The sequence below is a fragment of the Bison bison genome, unplaced genomic scaffold, assembly GCF_000754665.1.
Source record: "Bison bison bison isolate TAMUID 2011002044 unplaced genomic scaffold, Bison_UMD1.0 scf7180017864132, whole genome shotgun sequence".
NCBI classification, from domain to species: domain Eukaryota; kingdom Metazoa; phylum Chordata; class Mammalia; order Artiodactyla; family Bovidae; genus Bison; species Bison bison.
In genome coordinates, this window is record NW_011494704.1 from 502743 (window position 1) to 527289 (window position 24547).

Sequence of the window (24547 nt, forward strand, 5' to 3'; positions counted from 1 at the left end):
CAGCGCGCGGGAGGGCGGGGAGGGCGGCACCCGCTCCTGCGCTGCGAGCTTGCGGTCAGCACCCGGGGCCCGGAGAGAGACAGTTGTGTGCCGCTCTTCGTCCCCTTTTGGCTCTCCTCTGCGGGTTTTTATCCGTGCTCATCACCACCGAGCCTTCTCTTCCTCTCGGGGAAATAGCTCACTCTCGCTGGTGTTAATGATGCTCCGAAGGAACCTGTTTATGAAACCAGGCTGTTAAAAATCGTGATCTTTGGAAATCCCACCGCTTTGCCCCAGAGAGTACAAGGCCGTTCGTGGGGAAAGATGACCAACCTGAAAGTTGTTGGTTTTAGGATGATCGACAAGGTTAGGGTTAGGGTTTTTTTTTTTTTTTTTTTAATTTTCTACCTCTTTGGGGATATGCTTTCCTTGTATTAACCGATTCCACTTGAAAGATGTAACAGAGCTCTTTAAGTTGTATCAGGAACTTGAGAAAGTACGCACTTTTTCTCTTGGCTCTGCTTAGGAATTTCTTTGCAGCTGTTCAGAAACTCCATCAATATTCATGTTACGTGAATGTGAAGAGGTGTTTATGATTCGTCGTGCATTCTTCCAACCACGTTTTTTGTTGTTGCAAAAGTACCCACTCGCCCTCTGCCACTTCGCTGGTAAACTTGCAGGATCCACAATCAATTTCAGGAAATGTGGGGGTGGTTTTCCCTTCTACGTCTATGGCAGGAAGTACTGGACCCAGAATTCTGGGTTCTTGCTTTCATGGCCTTTATTAATTGCTGGGGCCTCCTATAACGTTCCCCAAACCTCACTTTCTTTAATGTTAAAATGAGGACATCATCTCCATGTGCATCACGTAGGATTATTGTGAGGGTCAGGTGGAACAATGTATGTGGGGAAGTAAATTTGAAAACCACAAGGAGATGTAGTCATTTTATTGTATTATGTGGAAGTGACATTTCCACGTAGAGTGTGCCTTAAACTATATTGTCATTTAACGTTTTATGATTGGACAATGCAGTGTGGAGGACATCTTTTCTGATATTTGAAATCTTTCCTTTCATAAACTTTCCTTTTTCACTGTGTTTTGAGTGTCATGGAGATGATACAGTGCTTTGAGGAACCAACTTTCCTAAAGAGATAGTGTCATATAATTAGTACCTAAAAATAAGCCTAAGATTCAAAGAGTAAGTGTCCCAAACCACATAATGTTTGTATCTCAAGATATATTTTGCATCATATCTCACTATTTAAGAACACCTGATACTTACAAGAACTTAGTCTTTTGAGTCACCATTTTTGTTTCTGTCAGAGGGAAACCTTAGCTTTTGCAGCACTGTTACTTAATATTTTTCAGTTTGGCTCAGGCATTCAATAATTGTACATTGAATCTGTATGTAACTCCCATGTGAAATCACTTCTAAATGCCTATCTGCAGTCTTAAAAGTTTGCTAAATTTTCCAGTTGCTAAATTCAGTTTTAGAATCTTTCCTATTCATTTACCTATAAATCCACAGTAGGTATCAGCAGAGATCTACCTTTGGAACATGAATTTCAGTCTTTGACACCTGCAATCAGCTGGTCAAACAGCATTTGGTTTTACTCTGTTGATACAACTCTGGGCTTTGACATGGAAATTTCTTTAATATTGCTACAAGTAGGACAATCATGAGAATTTTTAACACCATTAGGTGGGGTATTTTGTTGTAACACGTATTGAATTGAAAATAATTCTTACTTCATGCCTTTTGATGAAATACAATGGGCCATTAATATATACCCAAACTCACTGATGTGTTTTTGAAACTCTTAATTAATGGTTTCAGGTGAAAATGAAACCCTGGTGGCTCAGTGGTAAAGAATCCACCTGCCAGTGCAGGAGACGGGTGTTTGATTCCTGGGTTGGGAGGATCCCCTGGAGGAGGGCATACGGCAACCCACTTCAGTATTCTTGCCTAGGAAATCCCGCAGACAGAAGAGCCTGGAGGGCTGCAGTCCATAGGGTCCCAAAGAGTCAGACACGACTGAAGTGACTTGGCACACACGCATGCACGCATCCATTCTTTCCCTTCCCTACTTCCATATCCTTCTTCCTCTAGACTTTCCCAAATGATGCACTTCTAAAGGGAAAAGTCTCCAAAAGGAGCTTGACAGTTGTCACCAAAGAGCTCTGGGGCATGTATTCTAGAGAGAAGCTGCAATTATATCAAGTGGAACATCTGCACACTTTTCATAAAGCTGAAGAAATGGGTTGACTAATTGCATCTGAGGTTGGGATTACGAGAGCCCAACCAGTGAAGGGGTCTTTGGTTTTCATCTAGCAGGATTAACATAAGAATTACCTTCCGGAGAGATAAGCAGGGGCCACGGGACTGTCACATTCTTTCTGAAAGTGCTTCAGATACACTTAAATGCTGGAGGGAAGAGGGAGTGAATGCAGAAGGCACAGTCCTGCCCTGCCTTGGCTTCTCCTCATATGATCCCTAGGCAGACCACAGGCTCTGCTCTGGAGACGCTGGCCCTGGTCTGTGGATGTCCTCATGCCTAGGCACTGAGCCAGGCTGTGGGAAACTCCAGGAGGTCAAACAAATATATGCTTCAGTAGATATGTTAGATCTGAATGCTTTTCCAGGTTCCACATTAAGTTCTGAACTGAAATGCCTGCTTCCACTAAGGTTGTTCCTGGACATTAATTTGAAATAGCTTTCCTGTTCTCTGGTAGGGTTTTCAACCACATTGCAATACACTTCTCTATTCTTCAGTTAGCTCTTCCACAGCATCATTTTGTGTTTGTCACCTTTTGCTGTCCTTATGAATACATATACCTGTGTGTGTTCGTAGGTGGCCTTGTGTGTGGGTGGTGGTGAATGAAGACAACTTTCACCTTTTGATGAAAGAGTTCTTTGTAAGTGGCAGAAGTTTCCCTTGTTTATCAGAAATTTGAGTGTGAAAGTTATTAATTCTGTTAGCTTCTCTCTCCCTTCTTGTAACACATCATCTTATTTCCAGACTACCACCTGGAGAAGAGCTCTGCTGTTAATCCAACTTGAAATTGACATTGCTTTTTGGTTTGTAAAATTTTATATCTGCCCAGCCATAGTTGAGCATTTTATTTCAGAAATGACCAGCACATCTTAGGGTCTAGAAATGTCTCCTGTTTTCCCTTTATGGTGTTTTGTTTCACATGTTCTAATAAAATGTACTCAAGGTTTCTAGGAACTCAGCAAGACATTTGTGTTTACTGCTGGGCCTACGGTACCTCACTGTCAGTGTAAGCTTTTGGTTGAATGAATGCAGTACGTTTTTACTTAGACTGAGTAACACTTTGACTTGGAAGAGGGTAAGCTAGGAAGACTGAACACACAACTATGTACTCATATAGTCAACTGAAAGTCAGGAATCCAAATATAAATGCACTAATTGGGCTTCCTGGTGGCTCAGATGGCAAACAGTCTGCCTGCAATACAGGAGACCTGGGTTTGATCTCTGGGTTGGAAACATCCCCTGGAGAAGGAAATAACTACCCACTCCAGTATTCTTGCCTATAGAATCTCATGGACAGAGGAGCCTGGTGAGCTGCCGTCTATGGGGTTACAAAGAGTCAGACACGACTGAGTGACTTCTGCTGCTAAGTCGCTTCAGTCATGTCTGACTCTGTGCACACCAGGCTCCCCCGTCCCTGGGATTCTCCAGGCAAGAACACTGGGGTGGGTTGCCATTTCCTTCTCCAATATATGAAAGTGAAAAGTGAAAGTGAAGTTGCTCAGTCGTGTCCTACTCTTAGTGACCCCATGGACTTCAGCCTACCAGGTTCCTCCGTCCATGGGATTTTCCAGGCAAGAGTACTGCAGTGGGTTGCCATTGCCTTCTCCAGACTGAGTGACTAAGCACGCAATAAGCACACAATAGAGATGACACTTATATCAATTCAGGGGTAGGATCAAAATGGGAATGTCATTATTTAGCGCATCGCAAGATGGAAGAAGCAGTGAATGAACCACAAACAAAAGTTCCCAACTAAAGTCAGCATACCTAAGAGGCCAGAGGGCCTTCATGATAACTTGGATTCAGAATCAAGATCTAGTCACTGGCCATGCCCTGAGAAAGAAACAGCCCAGGTATGGTGCTCCTGCAGGCACAAGTAAGGTCATCCTTCAGGTACAAATGAATCTCCTTTGCTTATGCCAAGGCCTCTTCTGTGACTTTGCTGTCACATCCCAAATTCCATTTTTGTGTGGTTCTTTTAGGGATCTGTTATCTTCAGCATTGCTTTATATGACTTCCTTTCCTTCTGATTTGAGTCAGATTCTAGTCTTACTCTCTCTCATCATTTATATTTCAGCTGTTTCTACTTCATGTGGCCTCTTAGGAATACACAGGTGCCCTTTCAACCTTTTTGTGTTTTTCCAATCTATTCCCTCTACTTTTTTGTTGCCTCTAGGCTCTCAGTTTTGCCATCTCCTGCCACATCACATCCTAATCATGACTCTGAAGAGAATCTCTGGAACTATATTGATAGACCTCATGCATTTTCTATAATAAAGAACTGGGGACCAATAACCTTTTTAGAATATTTATAGATTTTTTTTTAATCAGCTTCTTATCTTCCTCCAGGTAATTCTTTTTTTCCCCTCAGATTTAAGTATTAAAGGCAAATGAAAGTAGTTTTAAATTCAGTTTTGTTTTTGAGTCTGATAAATTTCATTGCCAACTATCTGTGTCACTGTTAAGACATAGAAAATGTATTTCATCTATATAATGGACATTTTAGAGAAGCCAAATAACTTATTCATGATTCGCGGCTTTTTAGAGTAGAGAGAAGGGGGAAAGCCACTTCAACTTTTAAACAACTTAGGAACAAAAACCTTTTGAAATACAACTTGTAATTAGAGATCTGCCTGTGGTTAAGATAAACATGCTTCCATCAACCATGAACTATACCCCAGACAACAAAAATAAACAAGAAACCTTTTAGCAAATGAGACCAAGCAGAACATAGATTACCCTTGTTAGTCTAAGCTCTGTGCAACAAGAACTGATATTCAGAAGGCTGACCAATATGAAAACCCTTTGACATCAAACAAAAGGTAAGTTATGTATTTACCAAGGAAAGAAAGCATCAGTTCAGTTCAATGGCTCAGTTGGATCTGACTCTTTGCAACCCAATGGACTGCAGCACCCCAGTCCTCCCTGTCCATCACCAACTCCTAGGGTTTACTCAAACTCATGTCCATTGAGTCGGTGATGCCATACAGCTATCTCATCCTCTTTTGTCCCCTTATCCACCCGCCTTCAATCTTTCCCAGCATTAGGGTCTTTTCCACTGAGGCAGTTCTTCGCATGAGGTGGCCAAAGTACTGGAGTTTCAGCTTCAACATCAGTCCTTCCAGTGAATATTCAGGACTGATTTCCTTTAGGATGGATTGGTTGGATCTCCTTGGAGTGCAAGGGACTCTCAATTGTCTTCTGCAACACCACAGTTCAAAAGCATCCATTCTTCGGCACTCAGCTTTCTTCACAGTCCAACTCTCACATCCATACATGACTACTAGAAAAACCATAGCTTTGACTAGATGGACCTTTGTTGGCAAAGTAATGTCTCTGCTTTTTAATGTATTGTCTAGGTTGGTCATAACTTTTCTTCCAAGGAGTAAGCATTTTTAAATTTCATAGCTGCAGTCACCATCTGCAGTGATTTTGGAGTCCAAAAAAGTAAAGTCTGTCACTGTTTCCACTGTTTCCCCATCTCTTTGCCATGAAGTGATGGGACTGGATGCCATGATCTTAGTTTTCTGAATGTCGAGTTTTAAGCCAACTTTTTTACTCTTCTCTTTTACTTTCATCAAGAAGCTATTTAATTCTTCTTCTCTTTCTGCCATAGGGTGGTGTCATCTGCGTATCTGAGGTTATTGATATTTCTCCTGGCAATCTTGATTCCAGCTTGTGCTTCATCCAGCCCAATGTTTCTCATGATGTACTCTGCATTTAAGTTAAAAAAGCAGGGTGACAATATACAGCCTTGACCTACTCCTTTTCCTATTTGGAAGCTGTCTGTTGTTCCATGTCCAGTTACAACTTGCTTCCTGACCTACATATAGGTTTCTCAAGAGGCAGGTCAGGTGGTCTGGTATTCCCATCTCTTTCAGAATTTTCCACACTTTATTGTGATCCACACAGGCAAAGGCTTTGGCATAGTCGATAAAGCAGAAATAGATGTTTTTCTGGAACTCGCTTGCTTTTTAGATGATCCAGTGGATGTTGGCAATTGATCTCTGGTTCTCTGCCTTTTCTAAATCTAGCTTGAACGTTGGGATGTTCACAGTTCATGTACTATTGAAGCCTGGCTTGAAGAATTTTGAGCATTACTTTACCAGCATGTGAGATGAGTGCACTTGTGTGGTATTTAGAGCATTCTTTGACATTGCCTTTCTTTGGGACTGGAATGAAAACTGACCTTTTCCAGTTCTGTGGCCACAGCTGAGTTTTCCAATTTGCTGGCATGTTGAGTGCAGCACTTTCACAGCACCATTAAACTTTCAGGATTTGAAATAGCTCAACTGGAATTCTATCACCTCCACTAGATTTGTTCATAGTGATGCTTTCTAAGGCCCACTTGACTTCACATTCCAGGATGTCTGGCTCTAGGTGAGTGTATCTTGGTTGTGAAGATCTTTTTTGTACAGTTCTTCTGTGTATTCTTGACACCTTTTCTTAATATCTTCTGCTTCTGTTAGGTCCATACCATTTCTGTTCTTTATTGTGCCCATCTTTGCATGAAATGTTCCCTTGGTATCTCTAATTTTCTTGAAGAGATCCCTAGTCTTTCTAGGGATTCTATTGTTTTCCTCTATTTCTTTGCCTTGATCACTGAGGAAGGCTTTCTTATTTCTCCTTGCTTTTCTTTGGAACTCTGCATTCAAATGGATATATCTTTCCTTTTCTCCTTTGCCTTTCGCTTCTCTTCTTCTCACAGCTATTTGCAAGCCCTCCCCAGACAGCCATTTTTCTTTTTTGCCTTTCTTTTTCTTGGGGATGGTCTTGTTCCCTGCCTCCTGTACAATGTCATGAACCTCTGTCCATAGTTCTTCAGGCACTCTGTCTATCAGATCTAATCCCTTGAATCTATTTCTCACTTCCACTGTATAATCATAAGGGATTTGATTTAGATCATACCTGAATGGTCTAGTGGTTTTCCCTATTTTCTTCAATTTAAGTCTGAATTTGGCAATAATGAGTTCATGATCTGAGCCACAGTCAGCTCCCAGTCTTGTTTTTGCTGACTGTGTAGAGCTTTTCCATCTTTTATAATAATATATTTAAAAGAGCTTTTCAAAAGAATGACCAGAATGTTCTGATAAATTTTAACTGGAACATTCTGTTTCCTGAGTATTTTAGTTATTTCATATTCTGTGACAAGAATTAAGATAGCATCAATAGTACTTTTCCTTTTATCCTCCTGCTTTGGGAATAATGTTTGGTGGAAGAGTAGGTGGTAAAAGTTCAGATGATTATGTTCACATAGAACCTTGCACTTTCAGAAGCATTTTCTTGTTTCTTTTTAATTGACCCTTGTCATATCAGCCACTCTGAAATAGCAAAGTATGGTTACAGATAAGGAAACTGAGGCTCCCAGAAGTGAATGAATTCTTTATTAGGGTGCGTAGGTTCCAGCTGGGAAGTGTTAGGACCATAGACTCGTGGGCTGCATTCCCAGACATTGATTTTTATGAGGTCATGAGGGTGAAACTCTGATGATGGGATTAGTGGCCTTGTTAAAAGGGAGAGAGAAAGAGGAGATCTGAGCAAACATGCCCATCCATAGAGGAAAGACCGTGTGAAGACACAGTGAGAAGACAACCATCTGCAAGCCAGGAAAATAGCCCCACCAGCAAACTAATCTATCAGCTCCTTAATCTTGGACTTCTGGTGCCGAAGAATTTATGCTTTTGAGCTGTGGTTTTGGAGAAGACTCTTGAGAGTCCCTTGGACTGCAAGGAGATCCAACCAGTCCATTCTGAAGGAGATCAGCCCTGGGATTTCTTTGGAAGGAATGATGCTAAAGCTGAAACTCCAGTACTTTGGCCACCTCATGCTAAGAGTTGACTCATCAGAAAAGACTCTGATGCTGGGAGGGATTGGGGGCAGGAGGAGAAGGGGACGACAGAGGATGAGATGGCTGGATGGCATCACTGACTCGATGGACGTGAGTCTGAGTGAACTCTGGGAGTTGGTGATGGACAGGGAGGCCTGGCGTGCTGCGATTCATGTGGTTGCAAAGAGTCGGATACGACTGAGCAACTGAACTGAACTGAACTGAGCCTCTACAGCTGTGAGAAGTGCATTTCTGTCACTTAAGGCACCCAACCTGTGGCACTTTGTTTTAGCAATTTGAACAGATTAAGATAGGAAGGGACCCAAGAAATCTTTTAGACAAGTACCTCAAGTTATTCAGATGTAGTTGGTTCATTTACTCCACGTATAGAAACAGTGGGTTACCTTTATAGGCAAAAGTCACATCATTTGTGAGTAGAGGACTATGATAACTGAAAGGACATTTAACCACAGATTTTTATGCTGGACTAATGACACACCCCCTCTCCCCCATTCATTTTCCTTTTATCAGTGGGAAGTCAATAATCATGTTATTGTGAGCCTCCAATGTATACCAATTTTGGGGAAAGTGACTTTCCTCTTCTTAATTTGAATTTTCTTCTTAATACATCTTTAGATGTGCTAGAACAGGGAAGTAGAGTCATGGTAGTCATTTTGGAGTGAGTGAATTTTCGCTAGCTCATCTCATTTTGGGTCAGTCATTTTCTCACCATTTCTTAGGAATTGACACAGATTTAGGTGCAAATATCCTACCGCTGTGGTTTGAGTCCTAAAGATCATTCTATCTTGGTTTTCAGGAAATAGTCCTGAGAAAGTAGCTTGTTCTCAGAGCTGGTATCTTCTTTTGATACACTTTTTGGTGTTAATAAGCATCTGGAGCCTTTTGTCTCTCTGAAGACAGAGGGAGAACTGAAAAACTCAACAGCTTTGTAAATGATGCTGTGATACAATAAATAAATTTAACCATCATTATGAGACTTTTTTTCCCCAAATAGTTTCATATTACTCCAGATTACCTGTAAGTGATTTTGGATAAAATTTCGAGGCAAAAGGCAACACAGGTAGAACAGTTTCAGCCAAAATATTTCAAGCAGCAGTTCTCAAAATGTGGTCTGTAGATCTCTGAGGAGCCCTGAGAGTCTTTCAGAGGGACTGTGTGTCTAAACCATTTGAACAATGATGGACATTATTTGGGCTTCCCCGGTGGCTCAAATGGTAAAGAATCTGCCTGCGATGTGGGAGACCTGGGTTTGATCCCTGGGTCGGGAAGACCCCCCAGAGGAGGGCTTGGCCACCCAAGTACTATTGCCTGGAGAATTCCCATGGACAGAGGAGCCTGGCAGGCTGCAGTCCATGGGGTTGCGGAGAGTCGGACACGACTAAGCGACTAAGCACAGACATTATTTGCGCTTTGCACTGTGCTGCCGTTTACACCGCGTGAAAACCGCTTGCACCTCAGTGGGAATGAGGGCAGTGGCACCAATTGTACATGTCCTCTTGCATTTGCAACTAAAACCAGAAAAGCCAGTTTCATGTAATGAAGCCATAAAAATGTCCTCAATAGAGCAGATTTCATTATATCAACCTAAATTGCCTGCCTTGTTAGTATTCTGTGTGACACAATTGGAAGTCTGCCGTTAGCATGTCTGCTGCAGACTGAAGTGTTGTTTCTGGAGGAAAAGCAGTCGTGTTGTTATTTGAGTTGTGAGCTGAACCAGCTGCCTTTTTTGACGAGAGGGAAATATCATTTTTATTTGAAAGAGCAACTGACAAACTGGTTATTCAGACTTGGGTATTTGGCCCACATTTTCTCAAAAACGAATAGTGTCAGCTTGTCACTTCCAGGGAAACAAGGTACCTGCCACCTGTAATAAAATCCAGCCTTTTAGGTAAAAATTGAAATTTTGGAGAATTTGATTCTGCCATTGTAAGTTTGACAGCATCAAAATCCTTAAAGACTTTTCTGATGAAACCGATGGAGATAGTAAGGGATATGACTTTTTTCATAGGCTATAATGATATGTGTCAATGCTTGGAAGAATACATAGCTCAGTGGACCAATATTTTCCAAGGGACCAATGGATGATTTACAAAAATATGTATGGGTGTAATTTCTAATCAAAGTACAAGATAGTATAATGGGTTTTAATGTAACAATTAATATTATTTCAAGTTTGATGTTGCGTTTTTCCTTTAAGAAATTACAGCCCATCAATAGATGAACAGATACAGAAATTGTGGTACGTGTGTAAAATGGAATATTACTCAGCTATGAAAACGAACATATTTGAGTCAGTCCTAATGAGGTGGATCAACCTAGAGCCTATTATACAGAGTGTAGTAAGTCAGAAAGAGAAAGACAGTTATTGTATATTAATACATGCATGTGGACTCTAGAATCTAGAAAGATGGTACTGATGAATCTGTTTGTAGGGCAGTAGTGGAGACGCAAACATGGAGAATAGACTGTGGACACAGTGGGAGTAGGAGTGGGTGAGATGAATTGAGAGAATAGCATGGAAATATACATTGCCATGTGTAAAATAGATAGGAGGTGGGGACTTGTTGTGTGACATAGGGAGCTCAACTCAGTGCTCTGTGACAGCCTAGATGGGAAAGGGATTCAGGAGGTAGGGGACATATGTATGCCTGTGGCTGATTCATGTTGATGTGTGGCAGAAACAAACACAATATTGTAAAGCAATTATCCTTCAATAAAAACAAATATATTCAAAAACAAGAAATTATAGGCCATAAAATTTTGGTGTCATTTTAAAGAAGGATGTGCACAATTATCTGAGAAGGCTTTTTAGGGTCCTCAGTAATTTGTAAGAATATAAAGTGATTCTGAGATCAAAAGTTTTGAGAATATTTACTTTAAGGAAAGGTGTACATTCAGTACTCTTTTGAGAACTAGGGAAAGAGGGAAAGGAAATTAAGACATATAAAAAGAATCAGCTATGTACAATAATTTTATCTTTATTTAGGTAAGGTCCTTTATTGATTTCAAAATATTGATACTTTTTTTTATGTCTTTTTAAAATTTTTTTAATTTTATTTTATTTTTAAACTTTACATAATTGTAGTAGTTTTGCCAAATATCAAAATGAATCCATCACAGGTATACAGGTGCTCCCCATCCTGAACCCTCCTCCCTCCTCCCTCCTCCCTCCCCATACCATCCCTCTGGGTTGTCCCAGTGCACTAGCCCCAAGCATCCAGTATCGTGCATTGAACCTGGACTGGCATCTCGTTTCATACATGATATTTTACATGTTTCAGTGCCATTCTCCCAAATCTTCCCACCCTCTCCCTCTCCCACAGAGTCCATAAGACTGTTCCATACATCTGTGTCTCTTTTGCTGTCTCGTACACAGGGTTATTGTTATCATCTTTCTAAATTCCATATATATGCGTTAGTATACTGTATTGGTGTTTACTTTTTCATCTACTACCTGGTTTGGTCCAAACCACAGCTCTGTCATTATCTTCATGTTAGAGATGAAAAAGATCATACTTAGAGAAAGTTGGGGAGCTTTCCAAGATCACAAAACTAATAATTCTGTTAATCTCATTGCTATAGCTTATTGACAAATGAAGTTAGACAAAATTGGATTTAAAGTATTGTTATTAGCTGTTTGAAGGTATGGAAACAACTTAAATTTCCTGAATATCAGCTTCCATAATCATTAGGTAGACTTCATAAAACTCTGTTAGGTGTTAGGAGAATTAAGTTAGATACAGTTTACAAAGTGGCACATAGTATGACTTGAATAAATAGTCATTTTTCATGTTATTATTGAAAGCTGCAGTATTAATGATTTTTGTTTTCTTACTCAGAAGATACTTACATCTTTGCAAGTGTGGTCTGCAGACTAGCATATCAGAGTCATCTCCTTGGAACTTATACAAAATGCAGAATTTTGGGGCCCACCCTAGACCTACCATACTAGAATCTGCATTTTCACAACCTCCAGGGGTCTCTCTGCACATTGAAGTTTGAGGGGCTGAACTCCATAGGTATACCAACCTGAATTTCTTTAGCTGGGGGTTCCAAACAACCCTTGTCCTGCCATTGACTTCACACATAATGTTCTGATTAAAAAACAACTAAATGTTCTTTAATGACCTCAACTGTGTTGGCATTGGGTGGAAGTGGTGGTGCTGCTCGTGACATTTGTCCCTTTCCTTTTTTGAAGTTAAGAGGCACATTGATTAAAGTTGCCCCATTGCCTGTCATGCGTACAGAACATTGCATGCAGTCTCTTACTGTCCTTCCTGTGCGTGTTTTCCCTCTCCTAGGAGTCTACCTCTGCTCCTATTGGTTTCTTTAATTGTGTTTCCTTACTGTACCCTGGGCTTGTCCTTTAATTGTTCTTTAATTCTCTAAGCTACCAGTCTTCTGGCCTTGCTGTGGTCTGATAACATGCCCATGTTCTTTCCAGTTCAGCTCTTCATCTATCAGAATTTCAAGTAGATTTCACTTTACATTGCTCCATCAGTAGAACTCTTTAATTCAAAGTTTCCACTGCAGTGCCTTCTCAACAATCCACAATATACTTGACACAATACCAAAACAAAGGAATCTTAGATCAGGGCTTTTTCAGGTGGTGTTGAATCAGGTTCAACATTCTTGGCACAGAGTTTATTCCATAATACTTCATCTTTCAAACACATATGCTTTTTATAAAGTGCCACCCAACACCATTTAGATTAGAATCTTTTGGAGACCAGGAGAAACAGGTGAATGAAGTATATTCAGGTGGGAAGGTGGAAAGGGTGTGGATTAAGAGCATTGTAAATAGACTATGTTATTCTTATCTGTTTTTGGATTAACTAGAGAAATAAGTACAGAACAACTCTGCTTGTACGGTATTTATTTAAATACCTTACTGATCGGCTCACGGGAAGTAAATGTTAAGAATGTTGACAGAGGAAGGTGTAATTATGCCTGTGTCATTTTGGGGAAACTTTCAAAGAAAAAGAGAACATTGATTTTTCTGGGAAGACAGTCAAAGATCTTGAGAGACAGGCATCATGTAAAGAGTCTTAGACTCAGAGTCACGAGAATAATTTGCTGTGTGACCTTTGAGCAGTTGTTTTGCTCTCTCTGACCATAGCTGAGTGTTTTGGATTAGGTGGGTTTCTTCTAGGTTTAAAAATCTTTGTATGGACAGCTTATAATATTTTCCTTTTGTTATAAGGATACTACATACTGCAGGAAGTTCAGAAAGTACAAAAAAGTATAAAGGAGAAAATAAAAATTGTGTATGTGCTATTATCTGGTGTTAATGTTTTGTTCCCTCAGAACTTTTCTGTGTGTGTGTTATTTTTTTTAAACAAAAATGGAATCATGCTGCTGCATATACTCTTCTATATGTGTTTTAAGCTTGTATTTCCCTTATGAGATTTTCCTATTGCTAGACAGCTTTTTACTGCACCTTTCATGAATGGAATTTTGAGAATTTTATCAACTTTAGTTCATGGGGTAATCTTTGAAAGCATCTCTGCTCATACCTCAGACATAATCATTCTGCAAGAATTTAAATATTTTTTAGGACACAGTTTTTTCTTTTTAATGAATTTATTTAGTTGGAGGCTAATTACTTTACAATATTGTAGTGTTTTTTTGCCATACATTGACATAAATCAACCATGGGTGTACATGTGTCACCCACCCTGAACCCCCTCCCACCTCCCTCCCCATGCCCTCCCTCTGGGTTGTCCCAGTGTGCTGGCTTTGAGTGCCCTGTTTCATGCATCGAATTTGGACTGGTGATCTATTTCACATATGGTAATATACATGTTTCAATGCTATTCTCTCAAATCATCCCACCCTTGCCTTCTCCCACAGAGTCCAAAAGTCTGTTCTTTATATCTGTGTCTCTTTCGCTGTCTTGCATATAGGGTCATTGTTACCATTTTTCTAAATTCCATATATATGCATTAATATACTGTATCGGTGTTTTTCTTTCTGACTTACTTCGCTCTGTATAATAGGCTCCAGTTTCATCCACCTAATTAGAACTGATACAAATGCATTCTTTTTAATAGCTGAGTAATATTCCATTGTGTATATGTACCACAACTTTCTTATCCTTTCCTCTGCCAATGGACATCTAGGTAGCTATTATAAACAGTGCTGCAGTGAACATTGGGGTACACGAGGACACGGTTTTTGTTTAATTCATCCCTCAACTCCATCTCCATTGTCTTTGTTTCTTCTTATGGTTTGATTATTAGTTTTCTGAAAATAATGACTTCTTTGAACTGTATTTCCACTCTGAATTTCCCAGGTACTGCCACAGCACATGTGGGAAAATGTGTGCTCCTAAATGCAGTGGTCTTTTTAGCCTTATTTTTCATTACTCCAGTAACAGTGTTACCACTCGAGGGTTTAGCTTATACCTTCATGGATTCAGAGCAGTCCTGTACAGACCTGAGACAAATGTATGTAGCCATTTATCAGTCAATATTTGTCGAGCATGCAGATCAGACTCATCACATGGTATGTGTTTGTTGAATTCCTGCATGACTTTACTGAGTTTACTCTTTGTCTGACCCTAGGTTAAGCCCTTTATCTCCTTACTTGGTGTAGTTGTGTAAGGCAGGAGGGAGCAAATGTGTTGACTGGTGAGTGAGCCTAGTCTGGGACTCACATCTCAAGGGACTCTGTGTCTCATATGTTATTAGGGGACTTGCACATCTTATAGGCATAACTTGGATTTAGGGATTCAAAGGGTTCAGGTTATTTTTCAGCTTCTGCTCTGGTGGTATTTTACCAATTTTAAAGAATCATAGAGGGCCTCAAGATGCCTATCTCATAAATGTCCAGCTCTGTTGCAAAAAAAAAACAAAAACCCAGAAACCTACATTACAGCTCAGACGTGTACTGTTCTCCAGATGCACTTTGTAGAGATCATTTCTGTTTTTCACCCCAGAAGTGGCCTTTCACCTGCTTTTTTCTCATCCAACACCAGGCACCCCCTGGAATCCAGCTCATCTTCCCAGAGGAAACACTCTTTTACTGCTCTTTGGCCTGTGTCCCTTGTCCCTGAATGACTCAATTTCCGTTCAAAGGGCCATAGAGCTTAGTGGTTAAGGCCCAGATTGCTGGAGTTGAATCATTTCTGTGTCCATAACTGCTGTGTATGCCTGGGCATAGGGCTTCCCAGATGCCGCTAGTGGTAAAGAATCTGCCTGCTAGTGCAAGAGACATAAGAAACACGGGTTCAGTCTCTGGGTCGGGAAGATCCTCTGGAGGAGGAAATGGCAACCCACTCCAGTATTCTTGCCTGGAGAATCCCATGGTTAGAGGAGCCTGGCGGGCTACAGTCCATAGGGTTGCAGAGAGTCAGACGTGATTGAAATGACTTGGCATCCTTGGGCACAGTCCCTTAATTTCTTTGTGCTTTAGTCACCTCACCTGTAAATTGGAAATAGGAATTGTAGTTACCTTGCAGATTTGTTTTGAGGATTAAGTGAATTAACCTATGTAAACTAGTTAGAAAAGTGCCTGAAAGATAGTAGATGCTAGATTAGGGGTTATTATGATGACAGCTAATAACTTATTCAACAAATAATTAGAGTTCCTATTGTGTGAGCAGCAATGGTTAAAAGGCTAGGAGCTAATTGGTAGTGAGGGGAGAGGAGAGACTTACTCCTTGTTCTCAGGGCCATCCCCGTAGGACTGGATGTTTATGAAAGAATCCTCCAGGATTGTTTCTCACCGCACCTATGACTGGTGCTGCCTAGAATATGCAGGCCTGTGAAACGAGATAGTCAGAGAGGTGTAAGAAGGTGTCCAGGAGGAAGTGATGGGCAAACAGCAATGGGTTCTGAGAGGCAACGGCAGCATGTACAAAGGGGCTGGGGTAACAAGGATGTGGTGTGACCCAGAATCGGGAGCTGACCAGGTTGCTGGTGGACAGAAAGATATGTGGTGGATAAAGAGACAGGAAGGGTAGTCAGGGGCCAGGTCCAGGCAGGGCCTTGCAAACCATCTCAGGGCTTTGGAGTTTTGCTTTTAAGAGCAATTGGGAATCACTGAAATGTTTTTTTCTGTTTGGTTTTGTTTCTATTTTTGCTCATAGTAACAAAGTCTCATTTATGTTTTGGAAAGGTCATTTTAGCTTTAAGTGGCAGGAACAAATTAAAGAGAGTATGTTGCCTGTAGAAAGAGCACTATCTTCTTTTTTTACTTGGCTATTTCATAACTATTTACTTTCTCTTTCCTACTGGATTTTTAAGTTTTACATGTGGCTATGCAAGTTAAAATTTGCACAAATCAAAGTTAAATAGCGTAAAAAATAATTCAGTCCTTCGTCACACTGGCCACTTTTCAAGTGCTAGCAGTGATGTGCGGGTACCACCCTGAAGGTCAGCACAGACAAAGGCAACACTTTATCATCTTAAAAAATTATATTGCATAATGTTGACTATTGTAATATCATAGGGCTTCCCCCCGCCACTATTATGGTCTTTTCCCAGGAAGTAATAATGAAAATGTACATAGAACAAATGTTCTTTGCTGAAGAAATGTTTGTTAGAACAAAATTAATTGCTTAAGAGGGGTATGTTGTGAATGTTCTTACAAGTATAATTTTAAGATTCCTTATCCAATGAATGCATGTAATTGAGTTGACTTAAGCCAGGATATACATGTTAAAAGGCGACCTTTCTGAAATTCTGGTTGCCTCCGAAATTATAAGCCCATGTATCCATTACCAGATTTTAAGCTCTGCCTTTAATTTGTCACTGTAATTGCGATTGAGTGTGATTGTGATAGAGTGTTATGATTGAGTGCCACTGGGTCTTCACAGAAAGTGAGGGGTCACTTTTAAGCTGTCTGTTAACCCCATTCTCTGTCCTCAGGAGGAATGACCAAAAATCTTCTGGAAGTTATCTTTTTGTTATCTATTTCCACTGCTCATTTTTCAAGAATAAATGCAGGGAATGCTAGTCATTCCAAAAAATAGTTCCGAAAAAAGCTAGAAATAAATCACATAAACTGAACATGATGTTCTGTCTGCTTTATTTTATTTCTTCATCTCTGACCCACCACCTGAATTGGCAGGTACTTGCCTAGGCGATGGCACCCCACTCCAGTACTGTTGCCTGGAAAATCCCATGGACGGAGGAGCCTGGTAGGCTGCAGTCCATGGGGTCGCCAAGAGTCGGACACGACTGAGCGACTTCACTTTCACTTTTCACTCTCATGCATTGGAGAAGGAAATGGCAACCCACTCCAGTGTTCTTGCCTGGAGAATCCCAGGGACGGGGGAGCCTGGTGGGCTGCTGTCTATGGGGTCGCACAGAGTCGGACACGACTGAAGTGACTTAGCAGCAGCAGCAGCACAGCACTTCACCTCTTAGTCCATCCCCTGCCTAAGGGTGGGAGGGGCTGTCCTGTACCATTAATAAGCTAGTTTGTTCTCTTTCCTGTCTCATGAACTTAACAACACTAAAATCACTTAATACTACTTTTATTTAGTGAGTCATGTCTTTCTTGATTGTAAGTTCTAAAGAAACAAATCATTTTCAGGATTATTTTAACAATGCTTTTTTCCCCCCTGCCTCCTTGAATCCAGCTGAAGCAAGATCTAATTAAAATATGTTCTGCATCTAGGAAACTGAGAATTAAAAACAAGTGAACTGTCAAAATGGGAAGTTCTTTGCCTGTATTAAATGTAACTTCATTTATGCCTTGGGGTGTGTGTATGTGTGTGTCCGATGTCTAATTATTTACTATGCAGCTAGGGTCCAATTAGAAAAATTAAATCCATACCTGGTAATTGAATCTAGAGAATTTAGTATAAGAAACCAGTTACAGAGGTGTTGGAAGAGCTGAAAGCTGAGCAGGATGGTGTGGCAATGAGGCAACCCACGGAAGAGTAACAGAAGGAAGCTTATACTACCTTGAAGGCAAGAAAGACAAAGGGGAAAGCTGATGAAACGTGGAGCTGGCAGCCAGGAGAGAATCGGAAACCCTGGAGAGATGAAGCCTCTGCTGAGCGGTCCTGTCTGAGGCAAGGAGAACAGGGAACGTGTATTCTGACTGTATTTCCAACCATCCCCTCTCCCCCGCACCCCACATCTTCTGTCGGTTTCCCTGGTGTGATGCTGGAGTCAGGGAGCCCAGGTAATATAATTAGTTAAGATGTCTTTTCTCTGAGGTAGAAGCACAGGAAAAAGGCAGGGTCAGAGTTTGGGTTTCTCAGGAAACAGAGATGGAGGCTTGCACACCAGGGGTTTCATCGGGTTTGCTCTTGAGATCAGCTCCTGGGGAAGGGAAGGGACTGTGATGCGGTCTCTCCATGGAGGCAGTTCTTTCTGGCCTGAACCCTTAGAGCCATTGAAGAGGGAGCAGTCTTTCCTGGGGGAGGGGTGTGGCCTTGGGTAAATGCTCTCTTTAGCTGAGACAGTTCTTGTCCGGTGGTACCCCCAGCTCCCAGAGGAGTAATTCCTTCTTATTTGAAGGGGAATCCAGGCAGCTTATCACAGTCTCCGCTACTGACAGGGGGCAGATATGAAACCATGTTTGCACATTGTTTATTTTTTTAAATCATATGGTACTGAAATGTATGAAGTGGAAGTACAGCTTTCTCACTTAACAGTATCATATATTGTTTAAATATTTCCATGTCCCAACCTATCACTCTATTAAAAAAAATATATACTTTAACGATTTATTGATAAAATAAGAAATGCTTATCAAATAGTATTACATGTGAAAAGAAAAAAGTCACTTTATATATAAAGTGACTTTTCAATTGAAAAAATTATAGAATAATTTCTCAAGTATGTAAATATATACATTTGTGTGTATATATATATAATATATGCATATATATAAATACATGTGTAAAAATGCACACATATATATATGTATATATACGTGCATTTTTTAAAAAGTAAAGGAAAATAGATCAATGTTTTTAAGTAGTGGAAATTTTGTAGTGGAATAATATGGATTCTTGCATATTTCTTTTTCCAATAAACTTTTTAGTTTTAGAATAGTTTTGGATTTACTTAAAAGTTGCAAAGCTAGTACAGAGTTTTCACATGTCACACACCAGTTTCCCTGTCTTTAGCATCTTATACTAGTATAGTGCATTTGTCACAACTACTGAACTAATATGGATGTGGCCCTATTAACTAAAGTACAAACTTTGTTCGTATTTCCTTAGTTTTTTTGTGATGTCCTTGTTTGTCGTTCCGGTGTCCCATCCAGGAATACCAGGTTATGTTTCGATGTTATGTCTAGTTAGGTTCCTTTTGGCTAGGTTTCTCAGACATTCTCAGACTTTCTTTGTTTTTGATTAACTGGACAGTTTCAAGGAGAACTGGTCATGTATTTTGGGGAATGTCTAATGTTTTTCTCATGATGAGATTGGGATTATGTGCTTTTGGGAGGCAGACCACAGAAGTGAAGTGTCATGCTGAACACATCATATCAAGATTCTATGCTATTAATATGACTTCATCGTTGATGATGTTAACTTTAATTACCTGACTGAGGTAGTGTTTATGAGAGTTTTCCACCTCAAAAATACTCTCTTGTGTCTTTCCGTTCTGTACTCTTTGGAAGGAAGTCACTATGTCCAGCCCACACTTAAAAAGTAGAGAGTTAGATTTCACTCTCAGGGTGGAGTATCTGCATAAATTGTTTGGAATTCTTCTGTACTGGAGATTTGTTTATTCTTCCCCACATATTTATCTATTCAATCATTTATTTGTATCAGTATGAACTCATTAATATTTATTTTATACTTTGTATCATAACCTAATAATGCAGTGGCTATACTTTTGCTCAAACTGTTCCAGCTTTGGCCTTTGAGAGTTGGCTTCCATGTCCCTCTGACACACCCACATGGTTGTGTGTGTGTGTCTTTAGTACTCCCTTACTTTCTGGTGCTAAAAGATGAGTCTAAAAGTCTGAAGCTTCATCACACATAGTTACAATTTTTTTTCTTGTGATGAGAATTTTCAAGACTGACTGTCTTAGCAACTTTCAAATATACATTTTAGTATTCTCAATTATGGTCATGATTTTTCTTTTTCTTTTCCAGCACTTATTACTTATTTTAGAAATGGAAGTTTATACCTTTTGTCATACCCAATGATTGTGTGTGTGTGTGTGTGTATAGCCTTCCCTTACTTTCTAGTACAAGAGCCTGAGTTTTAGGCTCCTCTTGTCCTATTTTTTCCCCCTAAATGTTTACTAATCTCTTGATACTCTAAAACTCATGAATATAACCCACTTCTTCACCTGAAAATTAGAAGTGGACTTGTGTAACTGTGTATACCTGAGCTCTCTGTGCATTTACCAAAGGAAGAAAAGTATACATCATACCACTCACATCTCCATATCACTCTAGGGAGTAGTTTGTAGACATTTCTCTTCCTCTGCGAGGTGATGAAGACCCAGGTCACTACTTCTGAATGAAGTTGGCCAGTTGTGTACTTTTGGCAGAGTCAGCTCTTAGATTCCTTCACTGACCATTTTATTATGGGAATTCAGGCATAAAATCTGGGGGAAAGAAAAGCAAGCATTTTCCCTCAGATGGTCAGGAAGCCATATTGGTTAGTACTAACAACTTTGATAAATTCGTCTCTGGTCAGCATCTGGTCATCAGCTCTATAGACTCAAAAGCACCTCATGGTTTTTGATGGGTTAAGGATTCAGGAAAGGCTTGGCTTGGCAGGTGTGGCTCATAGTCACCCATTTGCAGTCAGCTGCAACAGGAAGGAATGGAGTACCTTGATGTTGGCCAGGCATCTCCCACTTCAGGTAATTTCAGAACCTCCCAACTGGTCTCTGTGCTGAGATAGTCTGGGCTTACACCATGATAATCTGAGTATAATGCTTGCATTGGGGCTGATGGCTTTAAGAGTAAGTATTTCAGAAATAGATTTACATAATTTTAAAGTAATTAGATTGTGTTTTATATTATTTGGGTTTTAGTTCATTTCAGTTGCTCAGTCGTGTCCAACTCTTTGTGACCCCATGGACTGCAGCACGCCAGGCTTCCCTATCCATCATCAACTCCCAGAGCTTGATCAAACTCCTGTCCATCAAATCAGTGATGCAATCCAACCATCTCATCCTCTGTTGTCCCCCTCTCCTCCCACCTTCAATCTTACCCAACATCAGGGTCTTTTCAAATGAGTCAGTTCTTTGCATCAGGTAGCCAAAATATTGGAGTTTCAGCTAATGTATTATAGTAACTCAATTGTTTATTAACAGAAATTTATGTTATTTGCATATCTTTGCTAGTACAAATAATGCTACAGTAAATAAATATCTGTGCAAATCCTTATCTGCTAATGTGAACCATTCTATCAGATAAATTAAGAGATTTGAAATTGCAAGAGTTAGTCAGTCAGTCAGTTCAGTCGTTCAGTGGTGTCTGACTCTTTGAGACACCATGGATTGTATAGTCCATGGAATTCTCCAGGCCATAATACTGGAATGGGTAGCCTTTTCCTTCTCCAGGGGATCTTCCCAACCCAGGGATCGAACCCAGTTCTCCTGTGTTGCAGGTGGATTCTTTATCAGCTGAACCACAAGGAAGCCCAAGAATACTGGGGTGGGTAGCCTATCCCTTCTCCAGCAGATCTTCCTGACCCAGGAATCGAACTGGGGTCTCCTGCATTGCAAGCGGATTCTTTACCAACTGAGCTATAAGGGAAGCCACTTTTCTTAAGAAGCTACAGTAATTCTGAAGATTAAAGAGAGGCCACAAAAGTGTATTCTTCAACACTGAAAGCAGAAGACAGTTAAATAAGCCATAGACCAAAATCAGTGTTGATATTTAATAATTTTGTGATTCCATGTGGGCATTACCCACTCTTGGATGTAAATAGAAACTCTGGTTACCTGCCAGGTTTTTAAGAGGATCCTGCTTTGTGTTGAGGTGTTTCCCGTTACTAATCTTGTTGATTAGGTGCTTACATCTCAAGATTCAGTGAGGGTATAGCAGTCATTGAGCGAAGGTGGCCATCAAAGCTGAATCTCTCCTGAGACCATTACTTTATACACCAGATGGACATTTTATGCTTTGACCTTTAACTTCAGAGGGAAATAGTCTGTGAAAGCTATCCCTGAAATCTGGGAGAAGTGATTTGCTCACTCAGGCAGAAATTTAAAAAGTAGGGGGATATTATTTTCCTTTGAAAATGCTTGCTACTTTTAGAAACAAAAATAAATGATCATGTTTTTCTTTTTATTGTATCTATATGATAGGATGGATGTTAGCTGAGCCTATTGTAATCATTTCACTATGTATGCAAATCAGACCATCATACTGTATGCCTGAAACATACATAGTGATGTGATGTATGTCAGTGATGTATGTCAGTTATTTCTTAATAAAACTGGGGAAAGAAATCAGTGAACATGATAGGAAAGGAGAATTACCAGCCTAGATAAATCAGTTCTCTGGAAACCTTGCAGGGTCCCAGGAAAAATTTCCAGTATGAAGAATATGGCTCAGGTGAGTGTCTGACTCCTCTTCTGCTCCACCTGGGGAAGTAAGGCTTCAGGGATACTGTTTCAGGTACTTCTCATGACAGGCCTAGGAGTTTATTCCAATGGCCTGCATTCAGGAAGAAATCTTAATATATGTATGGATTTGGAGTAGTAGTCCATAAGAGAGGAGGGTATAGGATATGGGGTTGGGGTGATCCAAATAAAGATAAGATCAAATGTCAAGGGAAAGTAGACTCATAGATATTATATATTTATTAGGGAGCATAGAAAATATACAATCCAAACCAATAAAGGGACTGTAGATGACATGATTTTCTCAGTGTCACAAAACTCCCAAAGGCTGCAGCTTTGTTATAGTTATATGTTTAATTGAAAATGGATACAGTTTTAAAAATAATTTCCCTACAATTTATGGTATGGTAACAGACTAACCTTGTTTCTGTTTTCTTAAGCTAGGATTCTCATTTGATATTTCATCTTAACATGTTATCCTAAAAAAAAATATTTTTCAGTTATCATTACTAGCTCTTGTAGGCTACTGATTTGAACTTTCCTTGAAACGTTTCTTCAAATGCTTATTTTACAGGCATAATTCATTGAAAATTAGGAAAATGATTAAATGACTATTTGCTTAAATATCAAAGGTATAAAATCCTTTTTTAGACTATTATAGTTTAGACAAGACTCTCACATTTTTATCTGACCAAAAGACTAGCGAAACCAAGTGTGTGCTGTGCTTATTCAAAAATAATTGTTTTGAAGTGTGCTTTCTATTATCAGTAACTCCTAACAGACTGTTGGTATCATCTTCTCTTTCATGTGTATAGTGTCACGTCTGAATGTTAAAACATATCTTCTATTATCTTTCTTTCTCACTTAGGAAAACAGTTAAAAGCTCAGAGTAAACATGGAGGGGGAGCCATTAAGAGTCAATATTTCATAATAATATAAATATTATATAAATATTTAAATATTTAGTTAATTAAATAACTCTCATATTTAATTAAATATCTATCACCTTCTGACTTTATTTTTCCTTTATTATTTTTTAAAGGGGTATGAGAAAAAAGAATCCCAAAGAAGAGTGTGTAGTTTTTTGATGTGAATATTATTTCTTTTTACTCATGACTAGAATTGACTTTGGTAAAAAATTGTTGTACTCAGCGTGCTACTGATTTCTCTTATTCACTAAATATGAAAAGTAGTTGGAATTTTAAGAAATGTACCAGATTTCATAGTAATATGTCTGAATAAATTAGAAGTGAGTGCTGTTGGGAATCATGGTATACATCCAGCAATTCTATTAATCCTTATTGTAAAAAAAATGCATTGATGGTACGTTCTTGGAAAGTCAACCAAAAATCTCTGTGATGTCATTGAAGCTTGTTTTTGTGAACTCCTATCTTAGCATCTCTCATTTTAAAGGCAATATTTTCCCTGCTATGTTCGTGGAAATTGCTGGTATCCACAGAGCAGAGATTCTTTCTGTCCATAAAAGTAAGAGTCTCTCTGAGGGAACTGCTATGGCTGGTGATCTTAGATTGCTTGTAACTCATACAGAGGTCTTAGACGTGCTTTAGCAGCTGGGTTTGAGAAGGTAATGACACACCCTATCCACATCCTGGGCTTGAGCAGGTGATGACCCCACATGCAAGGATCTGTGCCGAGTCAAAGGAACCTACCATGGTGTTCCTTTCTGTTATACTCTTAGTAGCCTTCTGATTTGTCCTTCTGGTTATTCTTATAAGCAGTGGTTTGGTGGCCTTGATCACCAAGATATGTTTGGGGTTTTGCTGTCATTTTTTTTGTGTGTGTGTGTAGTATAGTTTAAGAAATTACAAGTTATTACTTGAAAGTTCATAAAGTAATTCTCCACTATACTTTTATTTTAGCACCTCTTCTCAGTCATCATAATCTTCAGCCTATGCTAGTCATAAGCTGATAGATATT

The 24547-nt window shown here is 39.7% G+C and overlaps 1 protein-coding gene across 1 annotated transcript in view; it reads left to right on the plus strand.

Annotated features, from left to right (window-relative positions):
• ENPP1 (ectonucleotide pyrophosphatase/phosphodiesterase 1) overlaps positions 1 to 24547 on the plus strand; it is a gene marked incomplete at its 5' end in the record, with an annotated part of 71093 nt that overhangs the window by 488 nt on the left and 46058 nt on the right. The gene's annotated exons all lie outside the window — the stretch shown is intronic.